Source organism: Bombus fervidus, chromosome 4 (genome assembly GCF_041682495.2).
Source record: "Bombus fervidus isolate BK054 chromosome 4, iyBomFerv1, whole genome shotgun sequence".
Classification (NCBI taxonomy): Eukaryota; Metazoa; Arthropoda; class Insecta; order Hymenoptera; family Apidae; genus Bombus; species Bombus fervidus.
In genome coordinates, this window is record NC_091520.1 from 18234446 (window position 1) to 18251403 (window position 16958).

A 16958-nucleotide genomic window follows, 5' to 3' on the forward strand; every position below is an offset into this window, starting at 1 on the left:
CTGTCGATACGATCCATAATTTAAGGTGATTTGTAAAGAAGGACGCAAATGCCGATATATCGAAATTCTACTAATCATTTTACGTACATGATCCGCGATGATGTACGCGAGTACAAATACGAAGAACGTACTACTCGATTTGATAGAATTACTGTCTCCATTTTGGACGTGTACCGCGTAGAATTCGAATCGAGACTACGATTCTAAGGAACCTTAAATAACTATGAATTTTAACAATCGCTTCTCTTCTTCCCTCGCTTTCCACTCCATCCTGCTGTACTCTCGATTTTTATTACGCGGATCCGGCGAATTTTCAACGCGGAGGCTAGTAACCGTGGAGCGACATATTGGGTGATAGCCTGGCCGTGCTAATCAGAGGCATTCCCCGGCCGACAAATGGCAATTTAACGCTGTCGACCGTCTCGGTCGATATTCGAGCGACCCTTTGACCGTCGACGCTAATGCATGGCCGGCCCTTTATTTCCGGCTGTCACCCCGACGGGCCGACGATACGCTCGACGTCGTTCGTTCGGTCCGAAGCGGTCGGACGTGGGTGCCCGCCGACCGACCGACCACGCTTCTCTCTATACGTCGCTGAAAAGGACCACGCCTCCTAGCCAAAGGATTTAATTACGAATTAATTGTGATGCACAGGCGCGTGGGTAATTCCGGCGGCAGGTAATTGCGCCGCTAGATACCTCGTGCCGCTCCTCTCTCTACACCTGTGCCTCCTTTCGCCCTTTGTAAACCGCGCCCTGGCCCCGGTGTCCTTTTATCAAAGCCATCCCTCCAACCCCTATCGAACCACCCCTCCTCTTCGAGTCGATTGCAAGCTGCCTTATTGCTTCGATCGCCGCGACGTTGGCGTCGAATTTCGATCGATGTCTTCTACAGCGGTCTCGGAAGAGCGGAATGCGTTTGGTGGTCAGCATTCTACGGGTATAAAGACACGGCAGTCGAGATCGTATGTATTGACCGCAAGAAAATGTACATGTTTGACGGTCCGTTTTACTTTGTGCAGGGTATTGGGTCGTGGTTAATGGTAATACGTATCAAAGGTGGAATACGATTGTTTCAGCGACAGATGGGAGGAAATTTCAATGGCAAAGAGATAAATCCTCGCGTTAATCGTCGGAAGAACGTAAACCCACGAGCAAATTAATCAAGAAACGATCCTTTTTTAATTATTCCTGCTTCGCCACGCCAATCTGCGATCTACGATCACCTCTTAACCTTCCAGCGAACATATATTTTCGCAAAGACAATTTTAATTAAGTCGATAATTTTTCTTTGCGAAAGATCACAGGATCGCGAGAAAGAGCAACGACTCTCTGAATGAAAATATCACGATATCGAAGAAATTAGCAACGCAAATGACTCGTCTTCTCGTTCAACGATCTTCCCAGTCGCGTTACTTCCAACGTTCTTCCTGTGTCAACGTATCCACGATCCACGTTCTCACCCTCTGCGTCTGTATAACGCGCAACAGCATGTTTTCGCGGAACTGCACGGTGCTTACATCGCATCCGCCCTCCGGTCACCGGATAGCGAGCGAACGACGCGCTCGCATATGCGTTTTTCGGGCTTTCAATGCCCCGGTAACGAGTGGATTGCTCGTGTGTGGCTCTTCTTCCGCCACGCCCAAATGATCGCTCGAACACGCTTCGGCTACGCGCATAATTGCGAGATAATGCGCGGGTGGCGCGTACCGTTCCATTGTCGGTTGAACTCTGGGCTGCCAGGTGTCCCCGGGACCACGCCGCGGGACAATGCTCTCCGACGGATAACAGAATTTAATGAAGCGGGACCGCCACTTAGAGACGCCGTGTTTCCACGATGTGACAGTGTGTCCGATTCAAAGCGCTCGTTACGAGGGGGCGATCCGTAACGGGGGCACGCTCTGCTCTTCCCTCCCTGTGGACAAAGAGGGACGTCACCCTCTCTCGATGCACGGAACGCGTATACCCTTCTCGATAAGATGCTTTTTCCGTTCGGACGTGTCGCGTTTACGAAACCAAACGCGAGAAACTGTGCGCGTCGAATCGATGTGCTCGTTCCTCGGATGGATTACCGACGTTTTGCTGTCCGTAACCATCCATCGAGGATCCTACTGTTGGGGCAATTTGGCAATTTTGTCGAACCAAACGCGTAATCGCTATATTTGGTTTTGGTTAAATGAGTCGGATAAAGGAATTTATTGCTTCGAGAGCATTTTCGAGATACGTCGACCGGCAGACTATGAATTATCAGGGTCGAATTGCTGTTTAACGTAGACGAAAATTGCTCCTTTTACTAATCGTTAGCGATAGAAACATATTTTCCTTGTTTCGGATGATTCTGCGAAGAAGACGTAATATTCTACGAGAGACGTTAAAAGACAAAAATGATAGATTACCCAAATTGATAGATTTCTGGTTCGAGAGTCCGGAATTCCGTTTATATACAAGTTCGGAGGTTAGCGTTCTATGAATTCTAAGCAGCGTTTTCTACATTCCCTCGATCGAGAAAGGTGGTCCGTCGTAGAAACTGCATAGATTATCGAATGTGCAAATTTATCAAACGTATTTTCTGAATAAACCTTCTATTTGTATAACCAGGGACGACACCTCTAATCGAGTCTGACATCTTCTTATTCGGATACAAGCAATGTACGAATTTCAATCGCTACAGTCTACGCAGCCATATCTAAAATATCACAAAGTTACGCCCATAAAGGTTCTTTCATCAAAGAATAATTTCAATCACTGCGATCTCCAAAACAAATCTCAACTTTTCTACGCTCTGAAAACCAATCATCGTGTTACATCAATCTTCTCTCTAGACATGCCAGAAGAAGCTGGCCTACCATTTCGATCGCAGTTTCTTATCTACCTACCGCGGATTCGTCTTATTGTACTTCTTACCTGTTAGCCGGTGTCCGATCAGATAGCGCTAAATCGTCTGCCGAGCAGCGTCCCTCCTTACGTGCTGTGTCAACAACGAGAGATTCCGGTCATAGTTGCGATTTATGGGACCAATAAAAGAGATTCACCGGACGATACGCGGAAACTTCGCCACTATAACGTTCGATCTATCGATCCATCAACCACTTTGATCTGCCAAACTCCCGAAACCAATAATTCAGTCCCGGTCGACTCTACTCTCTTCCATTGAACTTCATTTCGTCCGCAACTCGTCTTCCTTTTCCCCTCTGCACTTCCACTTCGGAACAACGATCACAGTGGCTGAACAGTTTCCACTAGAAGGTCCATACGAGGTCGTTTGTTTCCTGAAATCTCGCTCGAAAGCGCCAGTCCTTTGTGTCTCGACGCCTTTGTCTCGCACAAACGACAAAAACTAATGGTCCATTTCGAACAAGCCGCCTCTTAACCAACAAACGAAGCGACAAATTTTCACGATATATTTCTTCCCCTTTATTCTTCGATTGCCAATGCACGCGATCTGAGCAACAGTTTCGATAAGACTCGATTCAACGTCGAAGGAATGGATGCGTCGCGTTGGCCGGGTTGCCGGTCTGGAAGGCGCGCGAGAAATGCCCGCTCCGCCCGGCGGCGCTCGCTTTTATCGACGCTCGCGAGAACTGCGCGCGCGAACGCGCGCAAGCGTGCACTTTCTCTCTCTCCATCTTGCTCTCTCTATCTTTAGCTTCTCTCCCGTTACAACCGACAGAACCCGCGTTCCTCCTCCGCGATACTTTCACGCGCGTTCCCCGGTGTGTGCGTGCCAGGAACGTGTACTCGACGCTCGCGCAATCCGGCCACACGGCGACGAAACGCGACCGCCGATAAAGACGCGTCGCATCGCCTGTACGCGACTGCCCCTTTCGCGCGGATGCGTTTCTTTCACCGCCTCGCGCCATCGATCTGCCGCGACTTCCGACCTTTCTCAAGTCGAGAAACCGCTCCGTTCCGTACCCTCGTCCTCGTCGATGAAACGGCCCAGCTTTTCGATTGTCTCGCCGATCGAGTTCCACCGAACTTTTCGATTATTCGATTATTGACGTATCTCCGGAAAGTACCGTAGGCAGTTTTACTCATTTTGATACTTCTTTACGGTGATTTTATTTTGACATTGGTGTTAGACTATAGGAATACTATATTCGATATCATCTGGTTAAAAGAATTTAATTTGAAAGAACATAGTTGAAAGAGAAATAAGTGATGACGATAGGTGTTTGCGACGATACTAATGATACGTTTAGTATCTAAAATATAATAATCAATAATTTTGGAATTATTACTTTTTCCAAGAGAATCGAGCAATCAATGTTTTCTATACAGATAAACATATTTCAAAAATACTCGGAGAAAACCCTACGATCAAAAAAGATAATCGAAAAGAAATACGTGCCTTTTCTGTCGAAAGTTTGTGATAATAATATTTAGTTTAAATACGGAGGAATGCGAAAACAGAAAATGGTAATCCGAGGAACTTTTGGTAAAATTCACATCATCTCGTTCGACTACCTTCCAATAATTTTCCGTTTTCTACGACACGCGGTTATGGAACGTGAAACATCCAACAATTAAGGGCCACGAATACTTCTTGAATTTGCATTGCAAATGCGGAACGTGTTTTCTTCGACGTTAATCACAATGAACGTAAAGGTGATGGCTTTTCATCACTAATACATTTCTCTCAATGTTGGAGCGTTTGTCCCGGTATCGCCTTCGAGCCCCAGACGAATTTCCTTTTGTCTCTTTGTAGTGTCGCTTCTTTGTATCGTCAAAGTGAATTTCAACGCAAACAGTTAGAAGTGTGTACTTGCATCCGACGAGTAGAATGATTAAGAAACGACAGCCTAGTTCGTTTGTCTTTCGCTCAAAATTCTCATATACGTCAAATAGATACAAATTTCGATGAATACTCCTTTTTCTTAATTCTGTGTTTTGTCGAAAGGCTATGGCGTACGCTATACGTTCGTTTAAATTTCCATAGTTCGTATTCGGACGGCGAAACGCGATAAGTTTCGTATTTACATCGACGGATTGGCTAAACAGGACAGGATAATGATTCAACGTCGTTCGCGCGATGAATACGAGAAAAGAAACGGCTACCAGATTCGCTTGGAACGAAATCGGTATAGCATTCGTAATACAAGCGGCACGGAACGAATCTCGTGTAATTTTAAATAGCAGGGTCCACTTGTACGATCGAGACAAAACGACGAGTCGACCAAATTACACGAGGTTTTAGTTCTAATTTTTAAATATTAACAGCGTTTGATTCTTAGAGGACTTTTGTTCTTTCGATATTTCAGAATTTTCTAACAATTCAATTATCCGAGTAGAAGATAATACATATACGCGTGAAATAGGATAATCAGCTGACTCGTAGCTTGTATAATCTGTTTTCAAAAATTTACGCCAATAGATTTATTAATATACCAACAAGTCGCATCTTGCGAGTTGTAAAATTTATTAATGGTATTAATCGACGATGAGAATACCCAACGTTCTGATGGCGAACCTATCGGTGAAATGATATTACTCGCGTTGAATGTTTTAATAGCAGCAGAATGATACTATGTAAACGGAAAGTTGACGAGCGTTTCGACGGAAATTCGTTGATAACGTTACTGTGCGGTTGCACCGCGATTAGAGATGAAATTTTAGCCGAAATGTTAAACAAAATTTAAGCGTGTCGTTCACCTCCGACGCAATTTAGGCTAATTAAAATAAAATGTCGAGCGTACATCGTGGCTCGTTAGCAAGGGAATACTGAAATTTAAACATGTGTCACGCATGTTACGTGTTCGTGAAGGGATTTGCCAGAGACTTGTAACCGTGTAATGCCCGTGAATAATTGCATATAATGTGCACGTTGTAAAATTAAAAGGGTAATGTCTTGCGAGGACTCCCCGCGTACTTTATAGCTTCATAAACTTCACCGGTAAGAAAAATGGCAGCGTAAAGCCTGGAAATATGCGCCAACTATGTGTATCTACGAACGAACGTGCTTAGCTGTTCTTGGTGTGAAGAAATTCGTTCTTGAAGATATGAAAACGTATGGAATGGGTTTTGAAAGATTTATAGTTCCGGAGAAATAAGGTTTCCGGCGTTATTCTTCTATTCGTCAACGAATTTCGTTGCTGCTCCGAATACAAAATAAAATAAACAAATACATATATCGCTGTAATATTTTTACGGCAATTGCAAACTGATTTGCGAAACGAAAGAGTATTAATTTTTATATTCTGTGAAAATCGAGAATTTTTAATGCTCTTTTAAAATTTCGAAATTACGTGGTACGTACAATTCGATTAAAGCGACTGGGATATGAAGACTTGATTTTTAAAACTCGTCGAGAACAGGCAGTGTTTCCTTTTTAATGGAAGTAACGTTAAAGCAACGTTTCGGAGGAACGAACGGATATCGATATCTGCATTTCTTGCAATTTCTCTGGATAGAACGTTGAATGAAAAATTGAACACTCTGAAAGATTGCCTAAAATTATATTAACTCGTAACTGGATCATTATTTAACCAGAGACTTGCATATCCATTTAATTCTGCGACAGAATTAAAAGAATTCTATTCTTGTATTCCGCTTGTACCTTCCATTTGGCTAAAAAACACACCAATTTCTTCGTAATTTTTAAAAAATAAAATTACAAAATCTATACATCCACAAACTCTACCTTACACGAAGTAATCGATTCATTTTTCGCAAGCGATTCTTGGAAGAGTGTCGATTATTCGATTAATGTCGTTCGGAGAGTGGCTCTCGATGACACGCGAGCTCTCTGGTGATTCGATTCGCACGAAAATCTTTTCCACTCGATCCAAGGCCGTTCGATGCAGATTCCTCGCGTTCGACCATCATCGCGAACGCTTCTCTCTTCCAACGAGTTATTAATATCTTAATTACATCCGACTCGTTTTTGCGAGGACGTCTGGTCGATCGGTATTACAAGACAGGACGAGATTTCGCGGGATTAAAGCCTACGACGTCCGGCGTCCGATCGTCGATACGACCTCGCGTGCTTCTGACGTACGGCGTGTGATTAACATCGTGTATCGAGCAACTAGCCTTCTCAATATTGAGAACACCCAGCTGTTCTCTCGTAATCCGGTAGCTTAAGAGATTCGTTACTAATGAAAGCTATCTATGCGTCGTGCAAATTTGAGCGAATGCCAAAGTATCTGTTAGATTTGGTGGAGCAGAAATATTGATTTGGAGGGAAAGTAATTTCCATCCTTAAGAATATTAAGATGCACGATTTTAGATAACTCACGCGTCGATATTCTCGATAAAACGTCGTAAAATCCGTGCAAAATTCTCGCAACGCCTTCAAAGGATTACGATCTTCGATCAAAATTCCTACAAAAATGTTGTTCTCAACGAAATTGCAAAGTTTTCAGAACAATGGAGTGGAATCGTAGAAGACAATAGACATTAAACGCATAATTAAAGAAAGTAGCAACATCAACTAAACTGACGCTACTTTCCCACCAATTTAATAATATTCAAACGTTTGTATAAATATTTAAGCGTCGATACAGTGAATTATTGTTAACTAAAATATTGAAATTCGCGATGGTCATAACATCGATTGTGGACAGAATTTCTCTTAGCGTGTGTGACGATGCCAATCCTCGCTCGTACAGCGCAGGTGGATTCCACTTACCGTACACTCTTCTAACTATCGCAATATTCTACATTATAACTAGTTAGACCAAATAACTGTTGCAAATATTGGTTAACTACGCTGTCGGATATTTTTAATATCTTTTTAAGAGTATTTTTAAACAGACGCTATAAAGCTCATCGATAAAGAGTAGTTGTTACACGCTACGTTAAATCTGTGCACGTGCGCCGTGTTAAACGTGTATTTCTAATTTAAGAATCAAATTGGATAACGTAGATGATTTTGACACTTGGATATCTAATAAACACCCATCAACTACCTACTTCCTCTAACTCCGATACTTTCCGCGAACTTTGCTCGACTCCCACGCGATGCAAACTTATCGACGACCTCTTTTTTTTGCAGAAGCAACGCAAATAGCTCGAAGCAGCGATTTTTAATTCCGAAAACAAGATGCAAGCTCGTCGACATCGAAAATTTCGCTGGCAGTAACGGGATGATAATTCGCGATCGGTTATGTGTGTGTGTGTGTGTGTGTGGAGGTGTGGGTGCATGTGTGTATACGGGGGAATAATCGGGCGTAGCGAACACACGGGGTATCGATCAAATATGTTAAATCGAACACGCGGCCTGCAACGGTGGTTCCGTGGAATCGGAATTAATCGCAGGCATCGCGAGCCTCCCCGATCGGTCGTGTAATCAATTGCATATTCAACGGCACCAGCGGCTGGAAAAAAGCGCGGCAAAACGCGCCTGGGCCAATATCAATTCATCAAGGGTTAAGGGATAATTCGCAGCGGCGTTGCGGCGTCACGTGGCCGCCGATTATTGCTCGCGAAATGAATCGTAAATTTTCCCGTATACGAAGAGAGAAGGATAAAAGGCGAGAGAACTATCGTTGGCCAGTACGTGGTTTTAAACTCGCGACGAGAAAAAATACAGGGGTGAACAAGAAAAATGACACGTGCGTAAACAAGCGAGTGTAAACTCGCTGCAAATTAGCGAACTCGCTGAACACGGATAAACGTTCTAATCGCGACCAAGTACGCGGCATCTTTTCCTTTTTCTTCGCCGGATTATCTCACGAACGACTCTTCGCGGCCTTTTAATCGAGCAATCGCAAACATTTGTGTCGGGGGGATACGTTTGTTCGCGTACATCGCGGCCTGCTTCGCCGTCGGCAGTCTTTTAGGCCGCGCCATCGTTTCATTCGCGCCGACAGGTCATACGCTACTGTAATTAAGCACGTGATAATTTGCCGGATAAGGGGGCATTGTGTGGTACGTATAGTTTTTGAGTTTACGAGGGAGGTGATGCATGGAGCTTAACCACCGTAGGGTTGAGCCATTTGGATTTCCACGGGTTCTGTTAGTTTGAATATTTCAGTACTTTGCCGCTATTTCGTCTATCGCGCGTGTGGCTATTTTTATATTAATTAAAACTGTCGGCATTCGCATATTTAATGTAATTGGAGATATCGCGCAGTTTACTCGGCGAATAATACGTAAATCCAGAAAGCTGCCTTTCTTCTTAATTCATCAAAGAAGAAGAATCAGTTCGCAGGAAGAAAATCCACGATTCCATTCGGTTGATCCAAGTCTGCAGATGCGTGATAAAATTCACCATAGACTCTCTTCTGTCTTAACCTACGAAAAACGAACAATCTCGTTCGACGAAGAAAATGTACAATTCCATGGAGTCAGTGGTGCTCTCAGCCCATAAAGATACAAGGAAACCACCCAATCCGAGGAGCATTAACGAATCGAGCCAATTTTTCAGCGGGCGCGCGTAATATTTCGACGCGGCACGCCCGACTTCCATTTAACGCGATAAACAGCCGCGCTCGTGGTGGCATTCCTTTCAACGTCGGCAGACGTCGACCTGCCAACAACGCCGAGAGAGAGGAGAACCCCCTTGGAACTCGGTGCCTCGTATCTGTTTAGAGACGCGAGAGCGTCTACTATATTACCGCGACTAATGGTAATGACGCTCGTAATTCTCGGCGATAGTGGCAAGGGCATGGGTCGAAGGGAAACGTGTCCGAGGCCCGATACCAAATGAGTTATACCGTCGAACCGGCTACTTAGCCGCACGATGCATGAGGTATCTCTGTGCGCGGAGCAAACTCGAGCGGAATCACGCGAGAAAAGTATCCAAAGGAAACAGACGAGGATAAAGGACCCGATTCGTTTAAATGCTAAGCCTCGACACGCTCGTGATAGGTATTTTATGGGAATCATGAAGCAGGGAATTACAAGTTTCCGCAATTAACCTAAATATTCCTGAATTTTTCCTTTCGCGTTATATTAAATGTCATTTGTCCTTTATTTAGAACAAAATGTATAAAATTATTTTACCGTTCGTTACGTACTCGTTAGAAGAGAAGATCAAACGTTATATAGGCGGGCCAAGACGCGTGAAAAAGTACGAACAGTTCGTATTACCTGTTATTATTCGTTCGAATAAATAAAGGAAATTTTCCTCTCCTCGAGCTCGTTGACGATCGACCTATCCGATGATGAACAAACGTAATATTCGTCGGCGATTATTAATGTATTGATTTCAAAGGTATAAGAATAGCGCGTACGTTACTGCCGTTTGCCGCACCTATCGACGTCGATACGATACCACTAATGCATCAGCAATCGACGTACACGTTCCATAAAAGCGAGTGTGTGGAAATTTAGCGTCGAAGGAGCGGCTATCAGCGTATGAGGATTCGATCGTGGATATTTATCCGTTCGTGGAAAATTTTAATTGCAAAATTCTATATGACATGGAAGAATATACAAGATATTCGTCGATATATCCGTTACAATATTTGTAGGTTGAAACAAATCTTTCTTTAATTACAATCGCACAAACCTGAACATGCATAAGTATCTACGGTTTAATTATTGCTGGCTGAAAATAAAAGTGGTGGAAATCGACGATTAAAAAGAAACGATATCGTGTTATAAAGATGGATATTCACGAACGAACGAACGAATTAATTTTTCATTATCTGCCACGTGGAAGTTAAAATTGCAATTTATTACGAATAATCACCTCGTTGCCACCTTTAAGTGGCATGCGATCATCGTCTCGGCAAAACATTCGTACCGGGAATTTCGCTGCTATCGAGTCGATGCACAGAAGTGTCGATACTCCGTCGTTACGGATAAGTGGATACATTTATATTTAGACTGCGTAGAATATAATCCGTTTATTAAAAAAAAAAAAAGAAATTCTATTTATAGCTTCTTATCGTAACGTAATAGACCATGGTTGCTCATTTTTATTTATATCGAGCTTTCTTTCGTCCGCCAATTTAGCTTTAGAAGCACACCGCGTTAGAGGGCTAAATGGCCGGCAGCCATAAAGAGTAAAAAGAAAAGAAAGATATATCTGTAAGGGGTGACGAAGGGACCCTAACGCTTATTTATGCTTCTCGGCCATTCTCGTTTAGCGATACGATTAAATGCCTGTAAATGCTTCTTCGGCCGTCAGTTTGGTTCTCTCGCGTGCGGTATCGCGAGCGTTTCGGCTTGGTCGCGTGAGCGAGCGTACAATGGGAAGTCGTTGCAACGCGGCTAGACTATGGAAGACGAGGAAACGAGATAAGCCATACTCGCGCGCGATGCGTCCTGATGAATAGCTCGTGAATCGGCATTGAAGTCGTACGTGACCATTGTGTACTGGAACAGTGGCCGCGTAGTTTGCATTGACTTGGTTCTCGCGCGACGGACACCCATTGTCATAAAAATCCGCACGCGAAATTAATAAGCTCTAGGGAGGGTATGGTTGCATTGAAAGCTTGTTACTGCCTGGGTGAAATAGTGGCTGGCGATTATCCGTGGAATCGAAATAGTCTTATGAATAATGCATCGATGTATCTTGTATGGCTGGTACACTTTGTATTACGGTAGATTCGCCAAGATTAATATTGGTTGCTACTTCATTGGAGAACCGGTCAATTTTTAGAAGTTGCATTTTTTTCTTCGTTGCGTCCTCTGGCATATTTATCGGCCAAAGATCTATTACATCGATGGATCAAATTGAGCTTGGTACGATTGCAGAGGCGTTTGAAAGAGACAAAGGAACGATTACTATCGCGGCAAATCTTCAATCGGAAAGTAAAAGTTACAACGACGCGTCTACTAAAAATCGCTAAGAACTGTTTCGCTACGACGATGACAAGTTCTTCTAGACTATATACGCGTAAATAAGGAACAGTTCTAGAGATATAGAAATCGATACCGTCCAGCAATAGTTGCACGTTCGTCTCGTCGTGGCATCGATGGACCTTAAAGGGTTCGAGGGGTCGGATTAATTATTACGAGACCCGCCTAGCCTAGCGGCCTCTTACTTTGTACCTGTACTACGATACACAGGTCAAACGGTGAAGAGAGCTCGTAAAAATCAGCAGATCTTCTTCCACTGGGAAGCTTTTTCTCGCGGGGCCACACGTAGCGTATGAACGGCGGTACACAAGCGTGAACGGCCCTTCTGGCTAGATGCATCGTGTGGAGCATCTTGTTCTTCATCTCGGTGACGGTCCTCGTCCACCCTCCATCCCCTTTTTCCTCTTTCTTTAGCGCTCCCGCGGCACGAGAGGCTCGCCCTTTCCATCCGTATGAAACCGGCAACTTTATGCTCTCTCCTTCGCGTTTTCTCTCCCACCTCTCTCTATTCTCCCCTCTCCTTTCTCTCTCTCACTCGACTCTTTCTTTTTTACTTTTTTTGTCGAAGCTCGAAGAAGAAAAAAAAGAAGACCAAGGAGAGTACACCGCCGAGGTAATCAAAGGGGTAGGTGTATATTCGTGGGTACTTTACCCCCTCCTCGAAACGCTCTGGTGCTCTCGAGGTACACGAGGAACACGCGGCAGCGTTGCCGAACAATCGTTTCGGGAGCTTTGAAGTTTCCTCGGCTACACGCCCCCGTCGATCCCCCTTAGCCTCGACGTTCCATCAGCCACGTACCCACTCGCTTCGTAGGGGACCAAACGCGCGCGTATGACGTCGGGCATGGATGTGACACGGTGTGCACCGAGCCAGCCCGCGGGGAGGGAAATAGGTCCCGACTCTCCACCCACGTAGTAGCACAGCGGCAAGTATACAACGATAATGTCGTCGAACTGGTGGTACGTACATTCTGTTTTACAAAGAGGGACTCCGGCCCATCGGTGGGAGGAGGGTCGGTTACGGTACGCGACGATGGTGATGTGCCGATGGTGATGGCGATATATACGATGGCGGTAGAAGTCAGCCACGGGATATACGCACGATGGGTGGCACGGGTGCTTAAGGGGCTAATTACCGCTATTTTTCCCTCGGAGATTCGCACGATGGTCATCGTGCACGTTGGATGGTACCTGCTTTGATTTATCCCTCCGCGGTATCTTTACGAGAGAGAGACGGTACGCGGTTGGGCTTTGTGACGACGCGTCACGATAGGTGTACTCCGTCCCGGCTCGCTGTGTTTCACGTCGCGGGGGCTAATCAACCAAAAAGAAGCTCTTCTTCCTCTTTTCGTCTTTGTCGCTCTGTCAGCGTACCTGGCCTTGTGTTTTCGTTCGTCGTCCCTTGTCATTCTCTCGCGTCTCCGTCTTCATCTTTTCCATCTTTGCTTTTTCCATCACCCTCTCACTCTCTCACTCTCTCTCTTTCCCTCTCTGTCTGTTTGTCTGTCTCTTTCACTCGCATTCTCTCTCTCTCTCTGTCGTTCTGTATGGAGAAGAAGCTTTCAGAAGGGGCGGAGGTGTGCTCCTCCTACTCGTAGCCGCGTTTCTTTCGCGGCCGTACCGCGAGAAGCCTTTGCTTCCGATGCCGCGTATGCAGAAAACATCGCGGAAGTGGCCACTCATTGTCCCGGAGTGGCAGTCGAGTACAGCTTTGCCGACGACGGGGTAATTAGTTCGTATTATACTTTGTGACATCGCCGGGGTCGGCCAATGAAGCCGAAGAGGATCCTCCCTTCCGCTCGTGCACTCTCTTCGTCTACGCCTCGTTGCCTCGCTTCCTCCTGGCGTGCTCCTCTTCGAATCCAATTACGATTTCGGTCTCCCTGCTCTCTCTCTCTCTCTTTCTCTCTCTTCTATTCCTGCATCGGACGCGGTGGACGTTCCGCGTGCCTACGATGAAACTCTCTAATTTCTCCGTCTTCCTCGTGCTTGTTTTACTCTCTCTCTTTCGTTCCTCGATGGTTCTCTTTGTGCACGCGTCGCTTCCTCTCCTTTCGAACTGTTCCACAGCGCGATAGAGAGCGACTCGAGTGGCCAGAAGGACCAGCCGGTGCGCGAGGCTGACCGAAGCCTCTTTGTCGACGAAAGATCGTCGAGTATGCCGCTACATCGCGAGTGTGCAACACCCTGGAGCATCGGCGAATCGCAAACATTCTCGACGAGGCTTTACAGCCACAGCTATATCTTTTCGTGACCACGTACGAGTCAACGAGCATGTTGCGCGTGATAAAACCTGCGAATGATATCGAGCCATTATTAGGAACGTCGAAAAATTGGCCTGCCTTTTCAGTGGAGAGTCTCGTGGCGTGTGAAACTCTTTGAAATTTTCACACTTGAGATTTGTTGGAGTTCGAGCTAGCTTTTTTCATGCGTCGAATACAGAGAGGTAGATTTCGTGGAGTTTTCTCGATGAGTAGACGCGTTCGAGGAAAGATACGATCGATAGTTTGTGATATTCGATAATTGGATCTTGAAAATGATATTCGTTCTAGAATGTCATCAACGAGTGGCAATGGTAGTTTATATACCTGAGCGAAATGGGAGCTATGCTTATCGTTTGGTGATAACATAAGGAGAGAAACGGTAAAAATGTGCTGAGTTAGAAGAGATAGTAGCTTCTAAGTAACGCAATTAATTGAAAATTCCCCATAGATTGGCGCGGTAGTTTTGAAGCATACAACGAACAGTATGCTGACACGGGCACGAATGTTTCGTGAATATTTGTAATGAGTCTACGATATAGAAATAACGTTACTTTTATCGCGTAGTAGAAATTCGATTGTTATCGATAATTATGAGAAACCTAATTTTCCGCCGTCAACCTTGGTAACTTCGCCGAAACGATTTAAAAGTAGCCCTTCGTTACAGCGGGATCGAATTGACCACGAGGCGCGTAGGTTTCAAAGATATCGCGTCTATGATAACGTAACATAAATTTCCACGAGAAAAAGCACGCTCGCCTCGAATCGTTGCGATTCGAAAATTTCCCGAGGGCCGCGCTTTTGTTCTCCTTTCGTCCGCCCTGTTCGCCTCTCCCATCAGAGATCGAATCGCCGACGTGGTAGAGTTGCGATGAAACAGGCATTGGAAACGGAAACGCGACCGGAAAAAACTTCGAGTCAAGGATCGAAGCGAATCGGGACCGAAGACGGTCGCTTCGTCGTGTGTAAGAAACTGACGGAACCGAGAAAAAAGCGTATTCTCCTTGTGTTCCCCCTTGTCCGCCGCCTGTCACCGACGTCGCCCCTTTTTTGCGTTTCTTTTTCGACGAATCTCACGAGCCACCCCCGTCTCAAAGCGACGTCTCTTTGGACGTTCGTGAGAAGAACCGTGTGAAGAAATTTCCAAGTGATTCGTGAGCTCGCGAAATGGTTCATCGAACGATTATTCGATAGGGACGAGCGATCTTCCTCGTGCGTTAACCGGCAAAAAGTTCCCATTAGCTTGTGCTTCAGGAATATAATACGCAAACCAATCATAAAGAAATTACAATGTCTTAAACCTTGGACGACTATTGCCGACCTACTTTTTCTCTTTCAACTTCCTGTTTAATGGAATTATACGATTCGCAGCTTCTGGAATCGATCGATTTTCCTACATTTCGTATTGTCACCTATGAGATCGCTAAGATTAAGAAACGCGTGAAACGCTCGCGAAACAAAGATCTTGAAATTGTCGTCAACGCGGGACGGATCGATGATGGTAACCACCGAGTTAGTTTGCAACAAAAGAATAGAAGAGTTCGTTGAAATATGGAACGTTCGTTTGGTTAACGTTTGCAGATTAACTGTGATGGAGATACGAGCGATTCGTTTCATTTATGGACGCCAATTGTGTACAGACAGCGATGCGTTACGATGTGCGGTTTGATTTGCAACATTTGTCTTCAGAACGTTGCTGTACGCGTTTGACAACGCCACGAGGAAACCGTGGGAACGAAATATCATCTGTCGATCGAAACAGAAATTTAAGGACGATTTATGAATCTTCGTTAACTAAACGTTACTCGTCTGTCGAGCTCGACTAAGAAATATCGTTTAAACGACAAAGAGATATAAAAGCTAATTCCGATTTTCGTTCTGTGGTTTAAACCATATTTTCTGTTTAAACTTACGAGAGATAAATGATCTACGATTGTAACTTTTTACGTTTGAAAAGCGCGGAAAGTTTAAACGGAAAGCTTCAACTTTGTAAAACTCTAAACTTCCACTGACCCAAACTTTCCATTAAACGTAAGAAACAGGCAACCATCGCATCGCAATGGGACGATAAATCGTTCTATACTTTTATTTCCACGACAGGCTCTCGGTGTAGTCGGAATGACCAATTCACGATCTTTCATAGAAATTTTATAGATTAGTAGCGAACCGTTTTTTTAAGGAATTTAGTACAGATGTTAAAAGCTTGTTTTCTTCTTTCAATTCGTTTATCAATTTTCCCTATAATCATCGGTAATTCTAGTTTTAATTGTTCTTAAGAATGATAGATAATACCACAAGAAATCTGAGCATTTCTCGATGCCGCCACATATATTTCGCTTACCACCAATACGCAAGCGTAACTTCCAGATTGCGTCGCCTGTGGAATAGCGGACGAACGGTGAAAATTGCTGAAGCAGCATCTGAAGCATCGGTCTCTGACTCGCTCGGTCGTTGGCGAATGAGCTCGCGAACCTACACAGCAGAAACTAACCAACGTTTTCACCAGTCTACTCTCGAAACAATCGTATGTACATATACCTCGAGTGGCACGATACATTCCTAACATGTACGTAATCTAAAACTCTGATTATCATTCAGAGGCGTGCGTCGACGTTCATTAAACAGACTCTGTTCGACAAGCTCGCTGACAAGCCATCAGGATGAAAAAAAGAAAAACGTCACGTAGCAGCAAGAGCGCAAAAATAATGCGTTTCGTGTTTGGTTACTCAAATTGATTCCGAGGCATCGATCTCGCGGAACGGACGCTCTATTTTCCACTTTTTCTCTATGGCACGCGTCCGACCAACGGACATCGACGTTTCTGAATAAATCATTCTCGCGATCGAGTATTCGTTTGCCACCGCCTGATTTGCCGACCCGCCGAAACTGCCAAACGAATCTCTGCGATCCGGACGTGATCCTGTTGAAAAAGTCGCCCCGGTTA

At 44.8% G+C, this 16958-nt stretch overlaps 1 protein-coding gene across 2 annotated transcripts in view; it reads right to left on the reverse strand.

Moving 5' to 3' along the window:
• Fz2 (frizzled 2) overlaps positions 1-16958 on the reverse strand; it is a 133207-nt gene that overhangs the window by 94473 nt on the left and 21776 nt on the right. Inside the window, exon 1 of one of the 2 annotated variants that reach the window (XM_072002800.1) lies at positions 2904-3533. The exons of the other annotated variant lie outside the window; for it this stretch is intronic. The gene's annotated coding sequence lies outside the window, so the exon portion shown is untranslated. Of the gene's footprint in view, positions 1-2903; positions 3534-16958 lie in introns of those variants that run through there. 2 annotated transcript variants of the gene reach the window in all.